Genomic DNA, 6,928 nt, shown 5'->3' on the forward strand with positions numbered 1-6,928 from the left:
GTTCAGCCAAGCTGATATTTTACCTCTGGTTTGGTGTTGGACTGTTTTCTAAGTGTTTGTGTTCTTAGGGTCGTCTACAAAGGCGCTGCTCAGTACAGATGAAAAGCCACATTTAGAAAGCCTGTTTTATAATAAGTTAGGAAATACAATGAGTGTACCAAACATTAGGAACACCTTCCTAATATTGAAGCAACATCACAAGACATCAGTCCGGAAGTTAAAGCTTGGTCGCAAATGGGTCTTCCAAATGGACAATGACCCCAAGCATACTTCCAAAGTTGTGGCAAAATGGCTTAAGGACAACAAAGTCAAGGTATTGGAGTGGCCATCACAAAGCCCTGACCTCAATCCTATTGAAAATGTGTGGGCAGAACTGAAAAAGCGTGTGTGTGCAAGGAGACCTACAAACCTGACTCAGTTACACCAGCTCTTTCAGGAGGAATGGGCCAAAATTCACCCAACCTATTGTGGGAAGCTTGTGGAAGGCTACCCGAAACGTTTGATCCAAGTTAAACAATTTAAAGGCAATGCTACCAAATACTAATTGAGTGTATGTAAACTTCTGACCCACTGGGAATGTGATGAAAGAAAAAAAGCTGAAATAAATCATTCTCTCTACTATTATTCTGACATTTCACATTCTTAAAATAAAATGATGATTCTGGGCTAAGACAGGGAATTTGTACTAGGATTAAATGTCAGGAATTGTGAAAAACAGAGTTTAAATGTGTTTGGCTAAGGTGTATGGAAACTTCCGACTTCAACTGTAGTTACTACTTAGGCTGAGTACAGCTGACCTCTTCCTTTCTGTCTCACATTACTGTAGCTACATGGCTGTGCCTTCTCACGTATCCTTCCACCGCACTGAAAGACAGACACACCTATGGTACTTTCTCTTTCTATAGCTACATCAGTGGTTCTTTGGCAGAGAGGGAGCCTCTTTGAACTGGGTCTCTGATGTAACAAGGTGTATCCCGGCGACCGCTGTGATCAGCTTACACTGACATGTTCAGAATCAAAGGAAAATAGTAATTGTAAGAAGAATACACATCCACTCACATACAAACCCACACGCAAACTGATATAATATGACATTTTTAGCATAAGACTACCACGCACACAAACATTTCCCAGGAGGGTGATTGAGGCCTCTGAAGGAGGTGGTTTCTCTTTTCATGGGGGTTTCTAGAAATTGTTCAATTGCACACATTGATAAAAACAAAACTTTCCAGAATGGCTGATTCTGCCGACACACAGCAACGAACAACACAAAGCGCAGAACAAAAATACTGAGGGGGAGCAGAGAGCTTAGTTGAAATATAGTTCCAACAGTAACTGCTTATGTTATGCTGGAGAGGCCAAGGCAGTAAGAGGTTAGACAAATATGTAGATCGAGCAGCTAGGTGCCTTTTCATGAGACTATTGGCACTTTTTCATATGGGTTAGGCAGGGATGGTAATCTATGGGGTAGGGCCCTCCATGTTGCCCCAGGTGTAGTCTCCCTCGACTGGCACTACAAACTCTCGGCCCATGAACAGGGTGGAGCAGGTAGCCAGAGAAGGTGCTGCTGGTCTCATTGCTGGCGTACATCCCGTTGGTGATTGTGTCCTTCACCATCATATACACGTGGTCGCCTGTGCAAGGCGGTGCCCAGCTCTGCTGGCTCAGTGGTTCTCACCACCAGCACAAAGTTGTGGAAGAGCCCCACCTTCAGCACCCTCCCAAAGACAGACAGGTGGTAGCTGAAGATGTAGGTGCTGTTAGCGGGGGCAGTGTACAGGCCAGTCATGAGGTCATTGTGGCCCTGCATGTTGTAGAGGATGTGGGAGAAGTCTGCACGGGCATGTTGGGTGATGGGAAGTTTGTGTTAAGCACTGCAGAGAAAGCAGAGCAGATAGTTGGGGAGCAAGGCCCTGGGATTCCCATCATACCCATCTCTCCTTGGTCTCCCTTCACCCAGGCTATGCCCTGCTCTCCCTGAGGACCCACCTCACCCTGCTCTCCCTTCTCTCCCTGGGGTCCCTGCTGCCCATCGGCTTCATCTGTGCAGTTACACACGCCCTCAACCCCCTGCTCTCCCTTCTCGCCGTCAGTACCTGGCGAGAAGGGGCGCCTGGCGCATCCATATCACCAGCGTCTCCCTTGGGTCCCTTAGCCCCAAGTTTCCCTCCTACCCCGGGCAGCCCTCTGGTTCCTGCAGGTCCAGGCAGGCCAGCTTCACCAGGGGGTCCCTGTGCAGAGTCACATGTAGCTGGACACTGACCCTCGTCACCCTTAGGCCCCATCTCTCCTGCTGGACCATCAAGACAATGGTCACCCTTGTCACCTGAAACATGAACCATTAGAAGTCAACGGGAGTCCAATACAGTAGCTGAAAAGTTGTTTTGCAACTTCTTATAATGTTAGAACTCGTTTTGAGCGTGGACTATCCATTTAGCATTTCATAGTATCATCGAACTACACTGAACAAAAATATAAACGCAACATGCAAAAATGTCAAAGGTTTTACTGAGTTACAGTTCATATAAGGAAATCTCTCCGGATATACTGTCTCTGTCCATACAGCCAGCTGGGTTCTCAGTACATCGCGCAGACAGGAATAAAGATCTCTCTGGGAAGAAGAAAGGCGGAAGTGTATGTTTCATGATTAACTACTCATGTTGTGATTGTGATAACGTACAGGAACTCAAGTCCTTTTGTTCACCCGACCTAGAATACCTCACAGTCAAATGCAGACCATACTACTTCCCAAGATAATTATTTTAGGTTATAGTAACAGCTGTGTATATTCCCCCTCAAGCCGATACCACAACGGCCCTCAAGGAACTACAATGGACTTCTGCAAACTGGAAACCACATTCTGAGGCCACATTTATTGTAGCTGGGGACTTTAACAAAGCAAATGTGAGGAAAATGCTACCGAAGTTCTATCAACACATTACCTGTAGTACTTGCACTTCAAAACCTCTCCACCATTGCTACTTTCCCTTCTAGGATGGCTACAAGGCCCTCCCCTGCTCTACTTTCGGTAGATCAGATCACTACTCCATTCTGCTCCTCCCTTCCTACAGGCAGAAACTCAAACAGGAAGTGCTAAGGTCTATTCAACTCTGGTCTGACCAATTGGGAATCCATGCTTCAAGATTGTTTTGATCACGCGGACTGGGATGTGTTCCGGGTTGCCTCTGAGAATAACATTGACGTATACACTGAGTAAAGTTGCCTGGTTTGGTATTGGTAAGCCATAATACTCTGGAGAGATACTCTGTACAGGTCAGTGGAAAGATAGTAGGAGTAAACAAAAGTCTCTGAGACAAACTGATTGAATCAATGTTGTACATATCCCACTGGGCACAAACTGATTGAATCAATGTTGTACATATCCCACTGGGCACAAACTGATTGAATCAATGTTGTACATATCCCACTGGGCACAAACTGATTGAATCAATGTTGTACCTATCCCACTGGGCACAAACTGATTGAATCAATGTTGTACATATCCCACTGGGCACAAACTGATTGAATCAATGTTGTACATATCCCACTGGGCACAAACTGATTGAATCAATGTTGTACATATCCCACTGGGCACAACTGATTGAATCAATGTTGTTTCCACATCATTTCAACAACAAAAATTCAGTCTTACCCCTTCTGATGGCGTTGAATCAATGTGGAAAAGTGATTGGATATGCAAAACGTCATCAATGTAAAATAATTTTGTGACTTTCTTTACCCAACTTTCAACCTAAATCCAATGACATGGTTCAAAGTTTTGTTGATTTCACTTTGAATTCATGTTAGTTGATGTCACGTCTCCTCCCGTTGCTCCCCTCCGGCGCTCTGATTCGTCGGTCTACTGAGCCACCGGTCTGAGCACACCACCTCGGCAACACCGGAATGGAAACCCAACGCACCCTAATCACCTCCCCTATTTAGTCCTGGACTGTTCCTTATGATGTTGTGTGTGATTGTTTAGCTTCGTGCCGTGTACTCTATCCTTGTTATTTCTCTTTGTCATTGTTTAAGTTAACCTTGACCTTGTTAATTCCTGCATCTGTGTCCTGCCTCTTCGTATACTCAGTACTCGTCACAGTTGACAACTCCGTCAAATGTCAATCAAAACTAGACGTTGAACTGACGGCTGTGCCCAGTGGATCTGAGACATCTAAAAATGTTCACCATAAAAATTAACCTTTATAATAAAGCATTTCATGCATCATCATCGCATTTGCAGACTTATGTAAGATCGCTTATTATTCATAATGTGGTGAGTAAATTGGATAGTCATAATTTAACTTGATTACTGTTCGCAAAAAATATTGTTCAATGCATGGCTGAGCGCGTACACGCTTAGAAAAAAGGGTTCCAAAAGGGTTCTGCAGCTGTCCCCATAGGAGAACCCTTTTTGGTTCCAGGTAGAACTATTTGGGGTTCCATGTCGAACCCTACATGGAATCCAAAAGGGTTCTACCTGGTCCCGTGTAGCTCAGTTGGTAGAGCATGGCGCTTGCAACGCCAGGGTTGTGAGTTTGATTCCCACGGGGGGCCAGTATGAAAATGTATGCACTCACTAACTGTAAGTCGCTCTGGACAAGAGCGTCTGCTAAATGACTAAAATGTAAAATGTTCTTCAGCTGTCCCCTTTTTGGTTCTAGATAGCACCTTTTTTCTAAGAGTGTATAGCACAGAGTGTAACGTAGAGTTCACTTAATTAAGTTGAGAATTTTGATAGCCTAACTAAAAGACAGATTAGAGTATTTTAATTGTATTCTCTTTACAACAATAGTCATTTGCTTTCCAAACTATGTTTTACCACGATTGTATTTCTCTTATTATTTTTATATTTTCTTCAATTTTTTTGTAAACAAAAAGATATTTCAGTTTATTTAGTAAATACTTTCTTCACACTTATTTTTCTTAAAACTGCACTGTTGGTTAAGGCCTTGTAAGTAAGCATTTCACTGTAAGGTCTACACCTGTTGTATTCGGTGCATGTGACAAATACAATTTGATTTGATTTGACAGGAGCAAAAATGTTGTGTATCCAGGAGCTGAGTACAGGACATCAATAAGCTGCTCCCAAACATTTTAAACCAGCATCAGGAAATTGAGTATATCATAGTTCATGTGGGATTCAATGACACCAACTTCATACAGGCACATTTTCGTCCACATTCCCTCTCCTCGCCGCCTCTCCTCGATTACCTTTGACCTTTTTCCAAAAGAATGCGAGAGTTGAGAAAAGGCCCCCAGAGTCCACATTGGTGCTGCGTTGTCCTGTCTTGACCACAAGGGGATGCTAATTCCTCTTGCCCTTCCACTCATTGTGTATATCATTCCCTGGGGGCGAATGATATGGCGGTGGCAGTCGGAGTCGAGGCCACGGCAAGATGCCTGGATGAATCTTCGGATAGTGAACCAGAGCAGGAACATGGATCTCCGCAGAAATTGATACGCAAAGTTTCCACATCGGGTCAGATACGAAGCAAGGTAACCTGTAATTTCATTGGTAACATTGGAATGAAAAGCAAAAGGCGAGCATACGTTTCGGTAGCTGTTCTCTCCATCCGCTATGCTAGTTTTCTAGCTTTGCGAGGCCAGATGTGAAACACCGGTCTTTCCTGTCTCTACATCGGCGAGATGGCGAGCAGTGTCCCCGGATAGGTCTCGCTTGCGCTAGCTAGAAGGAACTATAATAGCTCTCGTTATCAGTAACGTTACTGTACTATCATCAGCACCACACATAACGGTATCATTACTGGATGTTGATAAAATGGTAGCTAACCTTCATCAAAACCTTAATCTATTTGAACTAAAAATACATTAAATCCGTGGATTACTGCTGCTAAATAGCTCCATATGTGTTTGGCCAGATGTTTCATAGCAAGATGATACTAGTTTTTGCTCCTACTACCATCGCATTTGATTAATTCGTCATCTCGTTTGATATTCATGACTAGCTATCAGTGGCGGCTGGTGAAAAATATTCTCGGTGGGGCTGTGCCATACTTTTTTTTTCCTGTAACCATCGCGATATATTTTAACACAAACTGCAGGACAGCAGTGCTCAGTGAAACATTCAGTAATTATTTAATGCCAATATTAAAAAGTTGAGGCATTCTTACACAAAAACATATTACACAAACCCAAGCCTTTCATTTGCATTTAAAGTGAACTTTTTACCATTGGTAGTAAACAGGCAACGCAACAGGCATGCTGTCAGAACAGAGTGGAAAGTGGACAATAACATGAAATTAATATAAAGTTTATAGGAAATCTTACACTGTATAAAAGGATGTATAATATAGAAATGGATATCAAGTGGATGAACTCAAACCTTTGACTGGAAGAATAGCATACAGTATTTTATGATCATACTAAATGTGACTAATTGTTAATGTGCTCCAGAACTGCAACAATGAATTGATACAAAACAACATATATACAGTAATATTAGCAAAGACACTATTAAGACTTTCTAGAGTACCATATATAACTGGATTTTTTATGCTAAGGTCAACTATATACAAAGAAACATGCGGCCAGAGCTGCTCTGTGTGTGTGTGTCTGTCATCTTATTTGTACAGGAATTTTGCCCGTCTGTCCTTCTGAGTGGCAAACCTCTCAATGACCCTTTGATTAAAGTCAGGAATGTCCCTGACAAGTTTCTTCTCCATGGAGAGCATGGCCAGAGCGTTCAGGCGATCCTGTGTCATGCTGTTTCTCAGGAAGGTCTTGATCCTTTTCAGTGTAGAGAAGCACCTTTCTGACTCAGCAGTTGTCATGGGTGTGGTGATGAGGATCTTGAGGAGGCTGGCAGTCTCTGTGAAAGTGCTCTGAAGGTTGTTCTCCATGAAGAACTGGTACAGGGGCACTGCACCACTACAAGCCTTGAACTCACTGTTCTCATAGATGAGGGACA

General features: G+C 43.2%; 1 pseudogene across 1 annotated transcript; it reads right to left on the reverse strand.

Moving 5' to 3' along the window:
- Positions 1 to 910: 910 nt before the first annotated feature.
- On the reverse strand, positions 911 to 2,285 carry LOC311105709 (annotated as a pseudogene). Its single transcript has 2 exons — positions 1,522 to 2,285; positions 911 to 1,000 (listed from the first exon to the last, which is right to left on the reverse strand). The product of its transcript is annotated as an uncharacterized misc_RNA (transcript).
- Between the last annotated feature and the right edge of the window lie 4,643 nt (positions 2,286 to 6,928).

This window comes from Coregonus lavaretus (assembly GCF_964263955.1).
Source record: "Coregonus lavaretus genome assembly, chromosome: 30".
Lineage (NCBI taxonomy): Eukaryota > Metazoa > Chordata > Actinopteri > Salmoniformes > Salmonidae > Coregonus > Coregonus lavaretus.